At 56.4% G+C, this 22,321-nt stretch overlaps 1 long non-coding RNA gene across 1 annotated transcript; it reads right to left on the bottom strand.

Annotated features, from left to right (window-relative positions):
- Window positions 1-17,521: 17,521 nt before the first annotated feature.
- Window positions 17,522-20,904, bottom strand: LOC144581026 (uncharacterized). Its single transcript, XR_013531530.1, has 2 exons — window positions 20,483-20,904; window positions 17,522-17,910 (listed from the first exon to the last, which is right to left on the bottom strand). It is a non-coding gene; the product is annotated as an uncharacterized LOC144581026 (long non-coding RNA).
- Between the last annotated feature and the right edge of the window lie 1,417 nt (window positions 20,905-22,321).

The following is a 22,321-nucleotide window of genomic DNA, read 5'->3' as shown; positions in this document are numbered from 1 at the left end:
ACCCTAGCCCCCCACCCCCTGCTACCCCTCCCCTAGCCCCCCAACCCCTGCTATCCCTCCCCAATACCCCCACCCCCTTCCATGCCTCCCCTGGCCCGCCACCCCCTGCTAACCCTCCCCTGGCCCCCACCTCCTGCTATCCCACCCCAATCCCCCCACCCCCTGCTACACCTCCCCTAGCCCCCCCACTCCCTATCCCAACACTAGCCCCCCACCCCCTGCTACCCCACCCCAATCCCCCCACTCCCTGCTATGCCTCCCGTGGCCCCCCACCCCCTGCCATCCCCCCCGGCCCCCACCCCCTGCTACCCCTCCCCTAGCCCCCCACCCCCTGCTATCCATCCCCTGGCCACCACCCCCCTGCTATCCCTTCCCTAACCCCCCACCCCGCAACAGACCCCAGCGTGTGACTCTCCCCTCCCCGTGTCCACGTGTTCTCATTGTTCGTCACCCGCCTATGAGTGAAAACAAACATGCGGCGTTTGGTTTTCTGTTCTTGTGTCAGTTTGCTGAGAATCACGGTTTCCACCTTCATCCGTGTCGCTGCAGAGGAAACTCATCCTTTTTCACGGCTGCATAGTATTCCACGGTGTCCATGAGCCACATTTTCCTTATCCAGTCTATCCCCAATGGGCATCTGGGTTGGTTCCAGGTCTTCGCTGTCGTGAACAGCGCCGCCGTGAACATACGTGTGCGTGTGTCTTTACAGTAGAACGATTTATAATCCTTGGGAGGAATTTAGCTCACAGGCCCGGGATGATACTCCACAGGCTGGTACGTCAGGCATCGGGGTCCTGCGGCCATCACCACCGGCCAACACACTTTTCTTATTTATTTACAGGGCGGCAGAGGCCGAGGAGACGCCCCCATTGACGGCCTCCAGCCTGGGGACGGATCTTAGCTCTGTAAGGCCTGAAAAAGCCGACAACGGCATGGGAATCTCTGTGACTTGCAAACCTACAACGTGTCCCAGCTTCCAAACCTAGGACCCCCTCCAAGCTTGCAAACCTAGGACCCCGTCGCGGCTTCCAAACCTAGGACCCCTCCCAGCTTGAAAACCTAGGACCCCTCCCAGCTTGCAAACCTAGGACCCCCTCCCAGCTTGAAAACCTAGGACCCCTCCCAGCTTGCAAACCTAGGACCCCTCCCAGCTTGAAAACCTAGGACCCCTCCCAGCTTGGAAACCTAGGACCCCCTCCCAGCTTGGAAATCTACGACCCCCTCCCAGCTTGCAAACCTAGGACCCCTCCCAGCTTGCAAACCTAGGACCCCCTCCCAGCTTCCAAACCTACGACCCCCTCCCGGCTTCCAAACCTACGACCCCCTCCCGGCTTCCAAACCTACGACCCCCTCCCGGCTTCCAAACCTAGGACCCCTCCCAGCTTGAAAACCTAGGACCCCTCCCAGCTTGGAAATCTAGGACCCCCTCCCAGCTTGCAAACCTAGGACCCCCTCCAAGCTTGCAAACCTACAACGTGTCCCAGCTTCCAAACCTAGGACCCCGTCGCGGCTTCCAAACCTAGGACCCCCTCCCAGCTTCCAAACCTAGGACCCCCTCCAAGCTTGCAAACCTAGGACCCCGTCGCGGCTTCCAAACCTAGGACCCCTCCCAGCTTGAAAACCTAGGACCCCTCCCAGCTTGAAAACCTAGGACCCCTCCCAGCTTGAAAACCTAGGACCCCTCCCAGCTTGGAAATCTAGGACCCCCTCCCAGCTTGCAAACCTAGGACCCCCTCCAAGCTTGCAAACCTACAACGTGTCCCAGCTTCCAAACCTAGGACCCCGTCGCGGCTTCCAAACCTAGGACCCCCTCCCAGCTTCCAAACCTAGGACCCCCTCCAAGCTTGCAAACCTAGGACCCCGTCGCGGCTTCCAAACCTAGGACCCCTCCCAGCTTGAAAACCTAGGACCCCTCCCAGCTTGAAAACCTAGGACCCCTCCCAGCTTGAAAACCTAGGACCCCTCCCAGCTTGGAAATCTAGGACCCCCTCCCAGCTTGCAAACCTAGGACCCCTCCCAGCTTGCAAACCTAGGACCCCCTCCCAGCTTGAAAACCTAGGACCCCTCCCAGCTTGAAAACCTAGGACCCCTCCCAGCTTGAAAACCTAGGACCCCTCCCAGCTTGGAAATCTAGGACCCCCTCCCAGCTTGCAAACCTAGGACCCCTCCCAGCTTGCAAACCTAGGACCCCCTCCAAGCTTGCAAACCTAGGACCCCGTCGCGGCTTCCAAACCTAGGACCCCTCCCACCTTGAAAACCTAGGACCCCTCCCAGCTTGCAAACCTAGGACCCCCTCCCAGCTTGAAAACCTAGGACCCCTCCCAGCTTGCAAACCTAGGACCCCTCCCAGCTTGCAAACCTACGACCCCTCCCAGCTTGCAAACCTACGACCCCCTCCAAGCTTGCAAACCTAGGACCCCTCCCAGCTTGCAAACCTACGACCCCTCCCAGCTTGCAAACCTAGGACCCCTCCCAGCTTGCAAACCTAGGACCCCTCCCAGCTTGCAAACCTAGGACCCCTCCCAGCTTGCAAGCCTGCGACCCCCTCCCAGATTCCAAACCTAGGACCCCTCCCAGCTTGGAAATCTATGACCCCCTCCCAGCTTGCAAACCTAGGACCCCTCCCAGCTTGCAAAGCTACAAACCCCTCTCAGCTTGGAAACCTACGACCCCCTCCCAGCTTGCAAACCTAGGACCCCTCCCAGCTTGTAAACCTACCACCCCCTCCCAGCTTGCAAACCTAGGACCCCTCCCAGCTTGGAAACCTAGGACCCCTCCCAGCTTGCAAACCTAGGACCCCTCCCAGCTTGGAAACCTACGACCCCCTCCCAGCTTGCAAACCTAGGACCCCTCCCAGCTTGTAAACCTACCACCCCCTCCCAGCTTGCAAACCTAGGACCCCTCCCAGCTTGGAAACCTAGGACCCCTCCCAACTTGGAAACCTAGGACGCCTCCCACCTTGCAAACTGAGGACCCCCTCCCAGCTTGGAAACCTACGACCCCCTCCCAGCTTGCAAAGCTACAAACCCCTCCCAGCTTGCAAAGCTACAAACCCCTCCCAGCTTGCAAACCTAGGACCCCCTCCCAGCTTGCAAACCTAGGACCCTTCCCAGCTTGCAAACCTACGACCCCCTCTCAGCTTGGAAACCTACAAACCCCTCCCAGCTTGCAAACCTAGGACCCCTCCCAGCTTGCAAACCTAGGACCCCCTCCCAGGTTGCAAACTTACGACCCCCTCCCAGCTTGCACACCTAGGACCCCTCCCAACTTGGAAACCTACAAACCCCTCCCAGCTTGCAAGCCTGAGACCCCCTCCCAGCTTGGAAACCTACGACCCCCTCCCAGCTTGCAAACCTACAAACCCCTCCCAGCTTGCAAACCTAGGACCCCTGCCAGCTTGGAAACCTACGACCCCCTCCCAGCTTGGAAAACTACGACCCCCTCCCAGCTTGGAAAACTACGACCCCCTCCCAGCTTGGAAACCTAGGACCCCACCAAGCTTGCAAACCTAGGACCCCCTCCCACCTTGCAAACTGAGGACCCCCTCCCAGCTTGCAAACCTAGGACCCCTCCCAGCTTGGAAACCTAGGACCCCACCAAGCTTGCAAACCTAGGACCCCCTCCCAGGTTGCAAACCTAGGACCCCTCCCAGCTTGCAAACCTACGACCCCCTCCCAGCTTGGAAACCTACGACCCCCTCCCAGCTTGGAAAACTACGACCCCCTCCCAGCTTGGAAAACTACGACCCCCTCCCAGCTTGCAAAGCTACAAACCCCTCCCAGCTTCCAAACCTAGGACCCCCTCCCACCTTGCAAACTGAGGACCCCCTCCCAGCTTGCAAACCTAGGACCCCTCCCAGCTTGGAAACCTAGGACCCCACCAAGCTTGCAAACCTAGGACCCCCTCCCAGGTTGCAAACCTAGGACCCCTCCCAGCTTGCAAACCTACGACCCCCTCCCAGCTTGCAAACCTACGACCCCCTCCCAGCTTGCAAACCTACGACCCCTCCCAGCTTGCAAACCTAGGACCCCCTCCCAGCTTGGAAACCTACAAACCCCTCCCAGCTTCCAAACCTACGACCCCTCCCAGCTTGGAAACCTACAAACCCCTCCCAGCTTCCAAACCTAGGACCCCTCCCAGCTTGCAAACCGACGACCCCCTCCCAGGTTGCAAACCTATGACACCCTCCCAGTTTGCAAACTTACGACCCCCTCCCAGCTTGCAAACCTACGACCCCTCCCAGCTTGCAAACCTAGGACCCTTCCCAGCTTGCAAACCTAGGACCCCCTCCCAGCTTGGAAACCTAGGACCCCCTCCCAGCTTGCAAACCTACGACCCCCTCTCAGCTTGCAAACCTACAAACCCCTCCCAGCTTCCAAACCTAGGACCCCTCCCAGCTTGCAAACCGACGACCCCCTCCCAGGTTGCAAACCTATGACACCCTCCCAGTTTGCAAACTTACGACCCCCTCCCAGCTTGCAAACCTAGGACCCCTCCCAACTTGGAAACCTACAAACCGCTCCCAGCTTGCAAATCTACGACCCCCTCCCAGTTTGCAAACCTACGACCCCCTCCCAGGTTGCAAACCTAGGACCCTTCCCAGCTTGGAAACCTACAAACCCCTCCCAGCTTGCAAACCTACGACCCCCTTCCAGCTTGCAAACCTACGACCCCCTTCCAGCTTGCAAACCTACGACCCCCTCCCAGCTTGCAAACCTAGGACCCCCTCCCAGCTTGCAAACCTACGACCCCCTCCCAGCTTGCAAACCTAGGACCCCCTCCCAGCTTGGAAACCTACAAACCCCTCCCAGCTTCCAAACCTAGGACCCCTCCCAGGTTCCAAACCTAGGACCCCTCCCAGGTTACAAACCTACGACCCCTCCCAGCTTGCAAACCTACTACCCCCTCCAAGCTTGCAAACCTAGGACCCTTCCCAGCTTGGAAACCTACAAACCCCTCCCAGCTTGCAAAGCTACGACCCCCTTCCAGCTTGCAAACCTACGACCCCCTCCCAGCTTGCAAACCAAGGACCCCTCCCAGCTTCCAAACCTAGGACCCCTCCCAGGTTACAAACCTACGACCCCTCCCAGCTTGCAAAGCTACAAACCCCTCCCAGCTTCCAAACCTAGGACCCCCTCCCACCTTGCAAACTGAGGACCCCCTCCCAGCTTGCAAACCTAGGACCCCTCCTAGCTTGTAAAAAACCATACATACGTATGCCAGGCACAGTGGCTCACGCCTGTAATCCCAGCACTTTGGGAAACTGAGGCAGGCGGATCACTTGAGGTCAGAAGTTTGAGACCAGCCTGGCCAACGTGGTGAAACCCCATCCCTACTAACACTACAAAAAATTAGCTGGGTGTGGTGGCGCGCACCTGTCATCCCAGCTACTTGGGAGGCTGAGGCAGGACAATGGCTTGAACCCGGGAGGGGGAGGTGACCGGAGATTGCGCCCCTGCCCTCTACTCATGCCCCGCAGGTGAATAAACAGTCCCAGAGCCTGTTTACAATAGCAAAGACCTGGAACCAACCCACATGCCCGTGGATGATACACTGGGCTGGGAAAATGTGGCACATAATATGCACCATGGAATAGTACGCAGCCAGGAAAAAGGATGAGTTCGTGTCCTTTGTAGGGACATGGATGTACCTGGAGACCCTCATTCTCAGCAAACGGACACAAGAACAGAAAACCAAACGCCGCATGTTCTCGCTCATAGGCGGGTGTTGAACGATGAGAACACGTGGTCACAGGGAGGGGAGCGTCACGCACTGGGGTCTGTTGGGGGGTGGGGGCTACGAGAGAAGTAACTGGGGGTGGGGGGACAGGGAAGGGGTAGCAGGGGGTGGGGGACCAGGAAAAGGATATCAGGGGGTGGGGGACCAAGGGAGGGGCAGCCGGGGGTGGGGAGCCAGGGGAGGGTTAGCAGGGGGTGGGGGACCAGGAAAGGAAGTAACAGGGGGTGGGGGGCTAGGGGAGGGGTAGCAGGGGGTGGGGGGCTAGGGGAAGGTTAGCAGGGGGTGGGGGGCCAGGAAAGGGAGTAACAGGGGGTGGGGGGCCAGGGGAAGGATATCAGGGGGTGGGGTCCAAGGGAGGGGTAGCAGGGGGTGGGGGTCAGGGGAAGGATATCAGGTGGTGGGGGGCCAGAGGAGGGATCACAGGGGGTGGGCGGCCAGGGGAGGGGTAGCAGGGGGTGGAGGCCAGGAAAGGGAGTAACAGGGGGTGGGGGGCCAGAGGAGGGATAGCAGGGGGTGGGGGTCAGGGGAAGGATATCAGGTGGTGGGGGGCCAGCGGAAGGATATCAGGGGGTGGGGTCCAAGGGAGGGTTAGCAGGGGGTGGGGGGCCAGGGGAGGGGTAGCAGGGGGTGGGGGACTAGGGGAAGGATATCAGGTGGTGGGGGGCCAGAGGAGGGATCACAGGGGGTGGGGTCCAAGGGAGGGGTAGCAGGGGGTGGGGGGCCAGGAAAGGGAGTAACAGGGGGTGGGGGGCCAGGGGAAGGATATCAGGGGGTGGGGTCCAAGGGAGGGGTAGCAGGGGGTGGGGGGCCAGGAAAGGGAGTAACAGGGGGTGGGGGGCCAGGGGAAGGATATCAGGGGGTGGGGTCCAAGGGAGGGGTATCAGGGGGTGGGGGACTAGGGGAAGGATATCAGGTGGTGGGGGGCCAGAGGAGGGATCACAGGGGGTGGGGGGCCAGGGGAGGGGTAGCAGGGGGTGGGGGCCAGGAAACGGAGTAACAGGGGGTGGGGGGCCAGGGGTAGGATATCAAGGGTGGGGAGCCAGAGGAGGGGTAGCAGGGGGTGGGGGAGTAGGGGAAGGATATCAGGTGGTGAGGAGCCAGAGGACGGATCACAGGGGGTGGGGGGCCAGGGGAGGGTATCAGGGGGTGGGGTCCAAGGGAGGGGTAGCAGGGGGTGGGGGACTAGGGGAAGGATATCAGGTGGTGGGGAGCCAGAGGACGGATCACAGGGGGTGGGGGGCCAGGAAAGGGAGTAACAGGGGGTGGGGGGCTAGGGGAGGGGTAGCAGGGGGTGGGGGGCTAGGGGAAGGTTACCAGGGGGTGGGGAGCCAGAGGAGGGATAGCAGGGGGTGGGGGGCTAGGGGAAGGTTAGCAGGGGGTGGGGGGCCAGGAAAGGGAGTAACAGGGGGTGGGGGGCCAGGGGAAGGATATCAGGGGGTGGGGTCCAAGGGAGGGGTAGCAGGGGGTGGGGGTCAGGGGAAGGATATCAGGTGGTGGGGGGCCAGAGGAGGGATCACAGGGGGTGGGCGGCCAGGGGAGGGGTAGCAGGGGGTGGAGGCCAGGAAAGGGAGTAACAGGGGGTGGGGGGCCAGAGGAGGGATAGCAGGGGGTGGGGGTCAGGGGAAGGATATCAGGCGGTGGGGGGCCAGCGGAAGGATATCAGGGGGTGGGGTCCAAGGGAGGGTTAGCAGGGGGTGGGGGGCCAGGGGAGGGGTAGCAGGGGGTGGGGGACTAGGGGAAGGATATCAGGTGGTGGGGGGCCAGAGGAGGGATCACAGGGGGTGGGGTCCAAGGGAGGGGTAGCAGGGGTTGGGGGGCCAGGAAAGGGAGTAACAGGGGGTGGGGGGCCAGGGGAAGGATATCAGGGGGTGGGGTCCAAGGGAGGGGTATCAGGGGGTGGGGGACTAGGGGAAGGATATCAGGTGGTGGGGGGCCAGAGGAGGGATCACAGGGGGTGGGGGGCCAGGGGAGGGGTAGCAGGGGGTGGGGGCCAGGAAACGGAGTAACAGGGGGTGGGGGGCCAGGGGTAGGATATCAAGGGTGGGGAGCCAGAGGAGGGGTAGCAGGGGGTGGGGGAGTAGGGGAAGGATATCAGGTGGTGAGGAGCCAGAGGACGGATCACAGGGGGTGGGGGGCCAGGGGAGGGTATCAGGGGGTGGGGTCCAAGGGAGGGGTAGCAGGGGGTGGGGGACTAGGGGAAGGATATCAGGTGGTGGGGAGCCAGAGGACGGATCACAGGGGGTGGGGGGCCAGGAAAGGGAGTAACAGGGGGTGGGGGGCAAGGGGAGGGTTAGCATGGGGTGGGGGGCCAGGGGAGGGATATCAGGGGGTGGGGTCCAACGGAGGGGTAGCAGGGGGTGGGGGACTAGGGGAAGGATATCAGGTGGTGGGGAGCCAGAGGACGGATCACAGGGGGTGGGGGGCCAGGAAAGGGAGTAACAGGGGGTGGGGGGCTAGGGGAGGGGTAGCAGGGGGTGGGGGGCTAGGGGAAGGTTACCAGGGGGTGGGGAGCCAGAGGAGGGATAGCAGGGGGTGGGGGGCTAGGGGAAGGTTAGCAGGGGGTGGGGGGCCAGGAAAGGGAGTAACAGGGGGTGGGGGGCAAGGGGAGGGTTAGCATGGGGTGGGGGGCCAGGGGAGGGATATCAGGGGGTGGGGTCCAACGGAGGGGTAGCAGGGGGTGGGGGTCAGGGGAAGGATATCAGGTGGTGGGGGGCCAGAGGAGGGATCACAGGGGGTGGGGGGCCAGAGGAGGGATAGCAGGGGGTGGGGGGCCAGGGAAGGGGTAGGAGGGGGTGGGGGACTAGGGGAAGGATATCAGGTGGTGGGGGGCCAGAGGAGGGATCACAGGGGGTGGGGGGCCAGGAAAGGGAGTAACAGGGGGTGGGGGGCAAGGGGAAGGATATCAGGGGGTGGGGTCCAAGGGAGGGGTAGGAGGGGGTGGGGGGCCAGGGGAGGGGTAGCAGGGGGTGGGGGGCGAGTATAGGGATAGCAGGGGGTTGGGTGCCAGGAAAGGGAGTAACAGGGGGTGGGGGGCCAGGGGAAGGATATCAAGGGTGGGGGGGCCAGAGGAGGGATAGCAGGGGGTGGGGGGCCAGGGAAGGGGTAGGAGGGGGTGGGGGACTAGGGGAAGGATATCAGGTGGTGGGGGGCCATAGGAGGGATCACAGGGGGTGGGGGGCCAGGAAAGGGAGTAACAGGGGGTGGGGGGCAAGGGGAAGGATATCAGGGGGTGGGGTCCAAGGCAGGGTTAGCAGGGGTTGGGGGGCCAGCGAAGGGGTATCAGGGTTCTATTGGGGTGAACAGGGGAGGGACGGGGGGGGAGTTGGGGAGGGACAGCCTGGGGAGAAATGCCCGATACAGGTGAAGGGGAGGAAGGCAGCAAATCCCACTGCCACGCGTGTCCCTGTACCACAACCTTCCATGTTCTTCACGTGCACCCCAAAACCTAAAATGCCATTTAAAAAATAAAAATAAATAAATAAACAGGGGGCCCAAAAATCCCTTATGGAAAACGCACAGGGTGAGAAGAAAAGGGGAAAAACATATTTATGTGTGTGTGTGTGTGTGTGTCTCAAACACCCATGAAATCAAAGGGACGCCCCCATCTCCCGGCCCGAATCCCGACCCAGCCCCGCGTCCCCCCCGGACAGGGTTGCTTTCAGCAAGGTTTGCACACAAAGCCTCATTATCCGTCGGCCACATCAATCCGGGGCGTCTGGTTCCTTCTGCAAAGACTTCAGCTCCGTGTCACCCCGTGGGTCAGGGGCGTGTCCCCCAGTTGCAAAAAAATAAAATATAAAATAAAATAAAATAAAAAGCATTTGCAGGAAATCACCCTGTAGCTTGAAAGGGACACAGTGTGGCAGGGCCAGAGAGGAGAGTGGGGCCCCCCCACCCCGCGTCTTAGGTTTGGGGGTGTGACCGAGGCCGACGTTTCAGGCCTTTTATTCTTTTTTTTTTTTTTTTTTTTTAATAAGCATGAATATTTTAAAGTGGATTTTCGGCCTCAGAAATAATTGGTATTTACAGCTGTTAAGATAATGAGGTGCTTTCTCCGGGAGACAAAAGGAGGATTTCTCTCCGTGGCCTGAGGGTCCCGGAAGACCGGGGTGGGTGGGGGGGGACGCTTCTCCCTGGAACCCCCTAATCCAGCATCTCTGGGGACCAAAGTCAGGCTTCGTGACAAGCTCACAGCGTGTCCTGAAGACTCAAAGGCCTTGTTTTCAGGGGCGAGTAGGTTTCCAGGCCACGGGGCCTGGCCACGGGACCACACACCTGTTGTCCGTCCCGGAACAGACTCACCTGGGCAGGTGATCGCCGTGCACGGGACAGGTCCACACAGCAGCCCACGGCTGTGAAACACTCCAGAAAATAATAATAATTAAAAAAATAAAATGAAATGAAAAGAATGTGTGTAAAACGCTCGTCTGTCGTCAGAGACGGTACGTGGCCGGGCGCCGTGGCTCAAGCCTGTAATCCCAGCACTTTGGGAGGCCGAGGCGGGCAGATCGCCTGAGGTCACGGGTTCGAGACCAGCCTGGCCAGCATAGTGAGACCCCGTTTCTAGGAAAGATACACAATTAGCCGGGCGTGGCGGCTCTCACCCCTTTCAGCCCAGCGCTTTGGGACGTCGAGGCGGGAAGATCACCTGAGGGCGGGAGTTCGAGACCAGCCTGGCCAAGATGGTGAAACCCCGTCTCTACTAAAAATACACCCTGCCCCTCACGTCTTCCCCCCACTGCCCCCACCCTGCCCCTCACCTCTCCCCCCCACTGCCCACACTCTGCCCCTCACCTCTCCCCCCCACTGCCCCCACCCTGCCCCTCACCTCTCCCCCCCACTGCCCCCACCCTGCCCCTCACCTCTCCCCTCACTGCCCCCACCCTGCCCCTCACGTCTTCCCCCCACTGCCCCCACCCTGCCCCTCACCTCTCGCCTCACTGCCCCCACCCTGCCCCTCACCTCTCCCCTCACTGCCCCCACCCTGCCCCTCACCTCTTCCCCTCACTGCCCCCACCCTGCCCCTCACCTGTTCCCCCCACTGTCCCCACCCTGCCCTCACCTCTCCCCCCACTGTCCCCACCCTGCCCTCACCACTCCCCCAAGTGCCCACACCCTGCCCCTCACCTCTTCCCCTCACTGCCCCCACCCTGCCCCTCACGTCTTCCCCCCACTGCCCCCACCGTGCCCCTCACCTCTCCCCCCACTGTCCCCACCCTGCCCTCACCTCTCCCCCAAGTGCCCACACCCTGCCCCTCACCTCTCCCCCCCACTGTCCCCACCCTGCCCCTCACCTCTCCCCCCACTGTCCCCACCCTGCCCTCACCTCTCCCCCAAGTGCCCACACCCTGCCCCTCACCTCTCCCCCCCACTGTCCCCACCCTGCCCCTCACCTCTCCCCCCACTGCCCCCACCCTGCCCCTCACGTCTTCCCCCCACTGCCCCCACCCTGCCCCTCACCTCTCCCCCCACTGCCCACACCCTGCCCCTCACCTGTTCCCCGCACTGTCCCCACCCTGCCCCTCACCTCTCCCCCAACTGCCCCCACCCTGCCCCTCACCTCTCCCCCCCACTGCCCCCACCCTGCCCCCTTCCCCACTGCCCAGCCTTTAATCTTGAATTTCTGCATGAGCCACATGGCTCCCTATTACCCGCCCGGCCTGGAAACAGACCCAGAGGACCCCTAAGTCCTCGGTTTAAAAGCAGAGACCGAGGGAGGAGTCGGGGGGGGTGTGGGGGGCCTTTGCAACCCCCCCAAAAACAGCCTGGATCATCGTTGTCCGTCACAGCCCGGCAGGGATTTGCCCTCGAATGCCGTGGAACGAGAGTCGCTTTGAAAATGTGGAATCTCCCAGCACTTTGGGAGGCCGAGGCGGGAGGATCCCGAGGTGGAGAGATCGAGACCGTCCCGGTCACCGTGGCGAATCCCCGTCTCTACTAAAAATACAAAAAATTAGCTGAGCATGGTGGCGCGTGCCTGTAATCCCAGCTATCGGGGAAACTGAGGCAGGAGAATCGCCTGAACCCGGGAGGCGGAGGCGGCGGTGAGCCGAGATCGCGCCTGGGTGACAAGAGCGAAACTCCGTCTCAAAAAAAGAAAAAAAATCATAAATGTGCTAATAACTCTTTGTTAAGCCCCATCCCACGTAGCTCATCCTTTTTCATGGCTGCATAGTATGCCATAGTAATCCTACGTGGCTGTGAGACACGCCGAGCTCATCCTTTTTTATGGCTGCATAGTATTCCATAGTAATCCTACGTGGCTGTTAGACACGCCGAGCTCATCCTTTTTCATGGCTGCATAGTATTCCATAGTAATCCTACGTGGCTGTTAGACACGCCGAGCTCATCGTTTTTCATGGCTGCATAGTATTCCATAGTAATCCTACGTGGCTGTTAGACACGCCGAGCTCATCCTTTTTCATGGCTGCATAGTATTCCATAGTAATCCTACGTGGCTGTTAGACACGCCGAGCTCATCCTTTTTCATGGCTGCATAGTATTCCATAGTAATCCTACGTGGCTGTTAGACACGCCGTGCTCATACTTTTTCATGGCTGCATAGTATTCCATAGTAATCCTACGTGGCTGTGAGACGCGCTGAGCTCATCCTTGTTCATGGCTGCATAGTATTCCATAGTCATCCTACGTGGGTGTGAGACACGCCGTGGTCATCCTTTTTCATGGCTGCATAGTATTCCATAGTAATCCTACGTGGCTGATAGACACGCCGAGCTCATCCTTTTTCATGGCTGCATAGTATTCCATAGTAATCCCACGTGGCTGATAGACACGCCGAGCTCACAGGCACGTAGGACGTTCCACGTCCTTGTACTTTCACCGAGATATCAGAGCTGGACGTGCTCACAGCCGTGTCCCAGGTGTCCGTGGCCGTCACCTGTTTAGAAAAGTTTCAAGTCGTCACCCAGTCGGGTTTCAGTTTAGATGCTGAGTCTGGCTCCGGCCCACGGGGCTCAGACGTGGCAGGAAGGACGACCCCACGTGCGTCAGGGACACATGTGTGTGTTTTCCGTGGTTCATCGTCCTCTCGTGGCAAGATGGCGAGTGGGGGTCCCCTCCCTGCAGCCCAGGAGGTAAAAAGTGCGTCGCTGACAGATCGTCCGTGGCCAACGATAAATAAATTACACAAATACACAAAAGGACAAGATTTCGCGCCCATCTCCCTCGACTTCCAGCCACTCGTGACTTACACTTCCCTGTGGAATGAGGTGTTTCCACAGCCACCCGTGGAAAGTGGTTCACAGCTGGCAAAAGAGACAAGGCCCGTGGTCGCTCGGCGGGGTGGGCTGTAGATGGTGTCTCCGTGGGTCTCCTGTGTCCCCTCCTTCCCGCCGGGGCTTTGTCGTTACACGACAGGCTCGGGGGACATGTGTTTCTCAGCCCCCATCCAGGAAAATCGCCTCTGATGCCTGAAACTAGGTCTCGGCCTCCGCAGCCACCAACGGGCGACGTGGCCTAATGAAGCCACGGCCCTTTCTCTGGGTCACCTGTCTTCTCCCGTGGAATTGAAGGGAACGTGTGAGGATTGAGTGAACCTGATTTATGGGTGTGAAAGTGCTTTGGGCAAGTTACACACACATACACAGACACACACACAGACACACATACACACACAGACACACAGACACACGGACACACAGACATACACAGACACACACACACAGACATACACATACACACACACAGACACACACACAGAGACACACATACACACACAGACACACACACAGACACACACACATACACAGACACACACACATACACACAGACACACACAGACACACACACACAGACACACACACACAGACACACAGACACACACACACAGACACACACAGACACACACATACACACACGTACACCGACACACACACAGACACACACACGTACACAGACACACACACAGACACACACAGACACACACACATACACAGACACACACACAGACACACACAGACAAACACAGACACACACACACAGAGACACACAGAATCACACACACAGACACATACACACAGACACACACACACAGACACAGACACACTCACAGACACACAGACACACTCACAGACACACAGACACACACACACAGACACAGACACACTCACAGACACACAGACACACTCACAGACACACAGACACACACACATACACACAGACACACACACAGACACAGACACACTCACAAACACACAGACACACTCACAGACACACAGACACAGACACACTCACAGACACGCAGACACAACCACATACACAGACACACACACACAGACACAGACACACACACACAGACACAGACACACACAGACACAGACACACACACAGAAACACACACATACAGACACACACACAGACACACAGACACACACACAGACACACACAGACACACACAGACACACACACATACACAGACACACACACAGACACACACGTACACCGACACACACACAGACACACACACAGACACACACATGTACACAGACACACACAGACACACACACAGACACACACACAGACACACAGACACACACACAGACAGACACAGACAAACACAGACACACACACAGAGACACACACAGAATCACACACACAGACACATACACACAGACACACACACAGACACAGACACACTCACAGACACACAGACACACTCACAGACACACACACACAGACACACACACATACACACAGACACACACACAGACACAGACACACAGACACGCAGACACAACCACATACACAGACACACACACACAGACACAGACACACTCACAGACACACAGACACACACACACACAGACACACACACATACCCACACACACACACACACACACGTATTTAATATATTAACACAAGTGCAAAAGCACTTTCTCCAAGTTAGAGCTTTTCTGGTATGTTAAAAAATAACCTTGCCTCTAAATATGTATAATACATATTATATGCAATATATATATTTATATATCATATATGTAACACATATATTTAGATATCTATATATTTAGATATATTAAATATACATAATGTGATATATATTACATATACTATATATAAAATAAATATATATATTTATATAAATAATCTATATAAATTATATATAATTATATATATTATATATTTATTAATATTTATATTTATTTATATAAATATATAATTTATATCAATATATAAATTATATATATTAGGCATAATATATAAAATAAATATATATATCATATAATATATATATCTAATTTATATATAACATTTATATAATTTATGTATAACATAATATGTATAAATTATATATAATATAATATAATATATAAATATATAAATAGTATGTATTATTTATAAGTGTATATAATATTTAATATATGATTAAGGATTTATAATATAATATCATTAAAATATATCTGTTTATATATGTAAATATACAAATATATCTAAATATATAAGTATATATATAAATACACATAACATATAATATATTTATTTAGACGCAGGGTCATTTGTCAACATACTAGAAAAACTCTAACTTGTAGAAACCATTATTACACCCATATATATATAAATATATTCTTATAAACTTATAAATATATATAATTATATATTTATAATTATATCAACATAATATATAATATACAAATGTATATATATGGTTGGAAATAGGCTCTCGGTGCCACAAAGAAACATCAGCCCTGAGACAAAGCATCTCTCAGCAACGCGGTTTTTACTTCCTGGGGTGCAGGGAGGGGACCCTCAGTAGCCATCGTGCCACGAGAGTACAATGAACCATGGAAAACACACACGTGTATCCCTGACTCATGTGGGGTCGTCCTTCCTGCCCTGTCTGAGCCCCGTGGGCGGGAACCAGACTCACCATCTAAACTCAAACCCGACTGGGTGACGACTTGAAACTTTTCTAATCAGGTGACAGCCACGGACACCTGGGACACGGCTGTGACCACGTCCAGCTCTGATATCTCGGTGAAAGGACAAGGACGTGGAATGTCCTACGTGTCTGTGAGCTCGGCGTGTCTAACAGCCACGTAGGATTACTATGGAATACTATGCGGCCATGAACAAGGATGAGCTCGGCGTGTCAAACAGCCACGTGGGATTACTATGGAATACTATGCAGCCATGAAAAAGGATGAGCTTGGCGTGTCTCACAACCACGTAGGATTACTATGGAATACTATGCAGCCATGAAGAAGGATGAGCACGGCGTGTCTAACACCACATTGGATTACTATGGAATACTATGCAGCCATGAAAAAGGATGAGCTCCGTGTGTCTAACAGCCACGTAGGATTACTGTGGAATACTATGCAGCCATGAACAAGGATGAGCTCGGCGTGTCTAACACCACGTAGGATTACTGTGCAATACTATGCAACCATGAACAAGGATGAGCTCGGAGTGTCTAACAGCCACGTAGGATTACTATGGAATACTATGCAGCCATGAACAAGGATGAGCTCGGCGTGTCTAACAGCCACGTAGGATTACTATGGAATACTATGCAGCCATGAACAAGGATGAGCTCGGCGTGTCTAACACCACGTAGGATCACTATGGAATACTATGCAGCCATGAACAAGGATGAGCTCGGCGTGTCTCACAGCCACGTAGGATTACTATGGAATACTATGCAGCCATGAACAAGGATGAGCTCGGCGTGTCTCACAGCCACGTAGGATTACTATGGAATACTATGCAGCCATGAACAAGGATGAGCTCGGCGTGTCTAACACCACGTAGGATCACTAGGGAATACTATGCAGCCATGAACAAGGATGAGCTCGGCGTGTCTCACAGCCACGTAGGATCACTATGGAATACTATACAGCCATGAACAAGGATGAGCTCGGCGTGTCTAACAGCCACGTAGGATCACTATGGAATACTATGCAGCCATGAAAAAGGATGAGCACGGCGTGTCTAACAGCCACGTAGGATCACTATGGAATACTATGCAGCCATGAACAAGGATGAGCACGGCGTGTCTAGCAGCCACGTAGGATGGGGCCTCACAGAGGTACGAGCACACTTATGATTTAACAAGAAAACTTTAAAAAGGAACTTTGCTACTTAAGCACTTGGTGAGGCCCAAAAACAGTGGATCACGAGATCAGGGGTTTGAGACCAGCCTGGCCAATATGGTGAGACCCCGCGTCTACTAAAAATGGAAACACTTAACCTGGGCACCGTGGCGGGTGCCTGTGATCCCAGGTGTTTGCGAGGCCGAGGCGGGAGAATGGCTTGAACCCAGGAGGCAGAGGCTGCGGTGAGCAGAGATTGTGCCACCGCCCTGCGGCCTGGGCGACAGAGCAAGACTCCATCCCCCCCCACCCCAAAAAAAAACAGCCCTTCTAACTGGCATGAACCGGTCCCTGTTTTTACCCCAGCAGTGAACGGTCAGAGGTCGTCAGGTGGGGACTTCGGGGACGGAGAGAATTAGGAGAAATACCTGATGTAGAAGACGGAGACATGGATGCAGCAAAGCACCATGGGACGTGGTTACCTGTGTAAAAACCTGCACAATCTCTACGTGGACCCCAGAACCTAAAGTATCATTTTTTTAAAAAAAAATTCAAATCATTAAAATTCATTTATGTTCCTGTTTTTCGGCTTCCGTAAGTGCCAGACCCAGACCCAGTGGCTTAAACAGTAGATATTGATTAGTCACAAAATGTACCTTAAAATGTAAATAAATGTTACACGTCTCCATTGAGAAGAACTTTCCAGAAATAAAAACAGGTCCATTCGACTACATTCAATTTTAAACCTCTTTATGTTTAAAAAAAACATAAACCATTTCAAGCAGCATAAAAGAAGCTCAGGAATAGTCACGAAATTTGGCAAGGATCAAAGAGCCTGTGTCCTTAACATATAAAGAGCTCTTACAAATCAACAAGAATGGCTGCTATTCACGGACCGCTTTCCGTGCATTAAAATTCCACGTTACTCAATGTGCATATATTACCTGGTTTACGTGTCGTTAAAAACTCTAGGTGGTTTGCCACAGACTGAGAAAGTCACAGTCGAAGGAATGAATTAAGTTCTCCGGAGAAACCGAGGTAGTAAATCGTGGTGTTGTGTTTGGATTGAAACCCAGTTTCGTGGCCTCCAAAGTTCAGGGCCCTGACAACGGCTCACGGCAACTAATTTACAGAAGAGAAACACACGTAAGTCATAATCATGAAAACCAACTGTTCCCCACAAAAAAAAAAAAAAAAAAAAATTTGGAAATTTTTGGAGACGATGACATTTGCACAGTTTCTCATTTTCCTTTTACAAGGAAACGTCACGTTAATCACAGCACAACGACCCTGGTGACGTCCAGCGTGGCTGGTACGACCATAAATTAGAACTTCCCCCCCCCCCCACACCCAAGTCGTTTCACACGATGAATCGCGCCTTTTACAAGTGCGTGGGATGAAATCCAATAATTCTACCTGGAGGAGTCGACCCCAACAATGAACGTTTCATGGGGTACAAGCGTCAGGGAACCGTGTATATCCTCCTGAAACAGCTGTGAACACACCCAGAGTCCACCTCACGCAGGAATCTGAAGTCTCGTTTTCCAGAACGAGGGAACGACGTGAAAATATACTTATTATTGTTTTTTTCTTCTTAATTTATTTAAAAAAAAATTTTTTTTTTAATTTTATTTATTATACTTTAATTTCTGGGGGCACCTGTGCAGGATGGTGACAAGGTGTCTACACGGGCCAGGGTGGTTTGCTGCATCCATCCCCCATCACCTATATTTAGGTATTTCTCCTAATGCTCTCCCTCCCCAATCCCCCCACCCCCTGGTCTCCCTCCCCAATCCCCCCACCCCTGGTCTCCCACCCCAATCCCCCCACCCCCTACTCTCCCTCCCCAATGCCCCCACCCCCTGGTCTCCCTCCCCAATCCCCCCACCCCCTGCTCTCCCACCCCAATCCCCCCACCCCCTGCTCTCCCTCCCCAATCCCCCCACCCCCTGGTCTCCCTCCCCAATCCCCCCACCCCCTGGTCTCCCTCCCCAATCCCCCCACCCCCTGGTCTCCCTCCCCAATCCCCCCACCCCCTGGTCTCCCTCCCCAATCCCCCCACCCCGTGGTCTCCCTCCCCAATCCCCCCACCCCCTGCTCTCCCTCCCCAATCCCCCCACCCCCTGCTCTCCCTCCCCAATCCCCCCACCCCCTGCTCTCCCTCCCCAATCACCCCACCCCCTGCTCTCCCACCCCAATACCCCCACCCCCTGCTCTCCCTCCCCAATCCCCCACCCCCTGCTCTCCCTCCCCAATCCCCCCACCCCCTGCTCTCCCTCCCCAATCCCCCCACCCCCTGCTCTCCCTCCCCAATCCCCCCACCCCCTGCTCTCCCTCCCCAATCCCCACACCCCCTGGTCTCCCTCCCCAATCACCCCACCCCCTGGTCTCCCTCCCCAATCCCCCCACACCCTGCTATCCCTCCCCAATCCCCCCACCCCCTGCTATCCCTCCCCAATCCCCCCACCCCCTGGTCTCCCTCCCCAATCCCCCCATCCCCTGCTATCCCTCCCCAGTCCCCCCACCCCCTGCTATCCCTCCCCAGTCCCCCCACCCCCTGCTATCCCTCCCCAGTCCCCCCACCCCCTGCTATCCCTCCCCAGTCCCCCCACCCCCTGCTCTCCCTCCCCAATCCCCCCACCCCCTGGTCTCCCTCCCCAATCCCCCCACCCCCTGGTCTCCCTCCCCAATCCCCCCACCCCCTGGTCTCCCTCCCCAATCCCCCCACCCCGTGGTCTCCCTCCCCAATCCCCCCACCCCCTGCTCTCCCTCCCCAATCCCCCCACCCCCTGCTCTCCCTCCCCAATCCCCCCACCCCCTGCTCTCCCTCCCCAATCACCCCACCCCCTGCTCTCCCACCCCAATACCCCCACCCCCTGCTCTCCCTCCCCAATCCCCCACCCCCTGGTCTCCCTCCCCAATCCCCCCACCCCCTGCTCTCCCACCCCAATCCCCCCACCCCCTGCTCTCCCTCCCCAATCCCCCCACGCCCTGGTCTCCCTCCCCAATCCCCCCACCCCCTGGTCTCCCTCCCCAATCCCCCCACCCCCTGGTCTCCCTCCCCAATCCCCCCACCCCCTGGTCTCCCTCCCCAATCCCCCCACCCCGTGGTCTCCCTCCCCAATCCCCCCACCCCCTGCTCTCCCTCCCCAATCCCCCCACCCCCTGCTCTCCCTCCCCAATCCCCCCACCCCCTGCTCTCCCTCCCCAATCACCCCACCCCCTGCTCTCCCACCCCAATACCCCCACCCCCTGCTCTCCCTCCCCAATCCCCCACCCCCTGGTCTCCCTCCCCAATCCCCCCACCCCCTGGTCTCCCTCCCCAATCCCCCCACCCCCTGGTCTCCCTCCCCAATCCCCCCACCCCCTGGTCTCCCTCCCCAATACCCCCACACCCTGCTATCCCTCCCCAATCCCCCCACCCCCTGGTCTCCCTCCCCAATCCCCCCATCCCCTGCTATCCCTCCCCAATCCCCCCACCCCCTAGTCTCCGTCCCCAATCCCCCCACCCCCTGGTCTCCCTCCCCAATCCCCCCACCCCCTGCTCTCCCTCCCCAATCCCCCCACCCCCTGGTCTCCCTCCCCAATCCCCCCACCCCCTGGTCTCCCTCCCCAATCCCCCATCCCCCAGGCCCCATTGTGCGACGTTCCCCTCCCCATGTCTGTGTGTTCTCGTGGTTCAACGCTCACTTACGGGTGACAACATACGGTGTTTGATTTTCTGTTCTTGGGTCAGTTTACTGAGAATGACGCTTTCCAGCTTCATCCATGTCCCTGCAAAGGAAACCAACTCTTCCTTTTTCATGGCCTCGTAGTATTCCGTGGTGTGTATGGGAGACATTTTCTTCATCCAGCCTATCACTGACGGGCCTTTGCGTTGGTTCCAAGTCTTTGCTATTGTGAACAGTGACGCAATCAATGTGTGTGTGTCCTGAGGTCGCGAGTTCGACACCAGCCCGGGCAACACGGACAAACCCCGTCTCTACTCAATATACAGAACTGGCCGGGCGTGGTGACCGGTGCCTGTAATCCCGGCCACTGCGGAGGCTGAGGGAGGAGGACGGCTTGAACCCGGGAGGTGGAGGATGCATTGAGCCGAGATGGCGCCACGGAAGCCAAGCCTGGGAAACAAGAATGAGACTCGGTTTCAAAAGAAAAAAAAAAAAAAAAGAAAGAAATTGAAGGGGCGGAGCTTCCAGGAACTGATTGGTTCCCACGGAAACCTTCACTGATGTTTCCCGAGAAGCGGCCGCAAGTTCAAGGTCACCCCGGCCCAGGAGGGAAAACGCCCCAGAGTGAACCCCAGGGAATGAGGACCCAGGTTGTCTGCAGACCAGGAGGCCCAGAAATGCCGCGCGCTGAGGTCACTGTGAGACGCCTGCTGTATACACACCTGACAGAGAGCACCAGCCAGCTGTATATATCCCACGCTACACACAGACCACGGGCCAGCTGTATACATCCCACGCTACACACAGACCACGGGCCAGGTGTATACATCCCACTCTAGAGACAGACACCACAGGCCAGCTGTATACATCCCACGCTACACACAGACCACAGGCCAGCTGTATACATCCCACGCTACACACAAACCACGGGCCAGGTGTATACATCCCACTCTAGAGACAGACACCACAGGCCAGCTGTATACATCCCACGCTACACACAGACCACGGGCCAGCTGTATACATCCCACTCTAGAGACAGACCACAGGCCAGCTGTATACATCCCACGCTACACACATACCACGGGCCAGCTGTATACATCTCACTCTAGAGACAGAAACCACAGGCCAGCTGTATACATCCCACACTACACACATACCACAGGCCAGCTGTATACATCCCACTCTAGAGACAGAAACCACAGGCCAGCTGTATACATCCCACTCTAGACACAGAGACAACAGGCCAGCTGTATACATCCCACTCTACACACAGAGACCACAGGCCAGCTGTATACATCTCACTCTACACACAGACCACAGGCCAGCTGTATACATCCCACGCTACACACATACCACAGGCCAGCTGTATACATCTCACTATAGACACACAGCACAGGCCAGCTGTGTATATCCCACTGAAGACACAGACCACAGGCCAGCTGTATACATCCCACGCTACACACAGACCACAGGCCAGCTGTATACATCCCACGCTACACACAGAGAGCACAGGCCAGCTGTATACATCCCACTCTAGACACAGAGAGCACAGGCCAGCTGTATACATCCCACTCTAGACACACAGAGACCACAGGCCAGCTGTATACATCCCACTCTAGACACAGAGACCACAGGCCAGCTGTATACATCCCACTCTACACACAGAGACCATAGGCCAGCTGTATACATCCCACTCTAGAGAGAGAGACCACAGGCCACCTGTATACACCTCACTCTAGACACAGAGAGCACAGGCCAGCTGTATACAGCCCACTCTAGATACAGACCACAGGCCGGCTGTATACATCCCACTCTAGACACAGAGACCACAGGCCAGCTGTATACATCCCACTCTAGATACA

The sequence above is a fragment of the Callithrix jacchus genome, chromosome X (genome assembly GCF_049354715.1).
Source record: "Callithrix jacchus isolate 240 chromosome X, calJac240_pri, whole genome shotgun sequence".
NCBI lineage: Eukaryota > Metazoa > Chordata > Mammalia > Primates > Cebidae > Callithrix > Callithrix jacchus.
The sequence above is the reverse complement of the archived record's forward strand: the minus strand, read 5'-3'. Positions and strand labels throughout refer to the sequence as shown.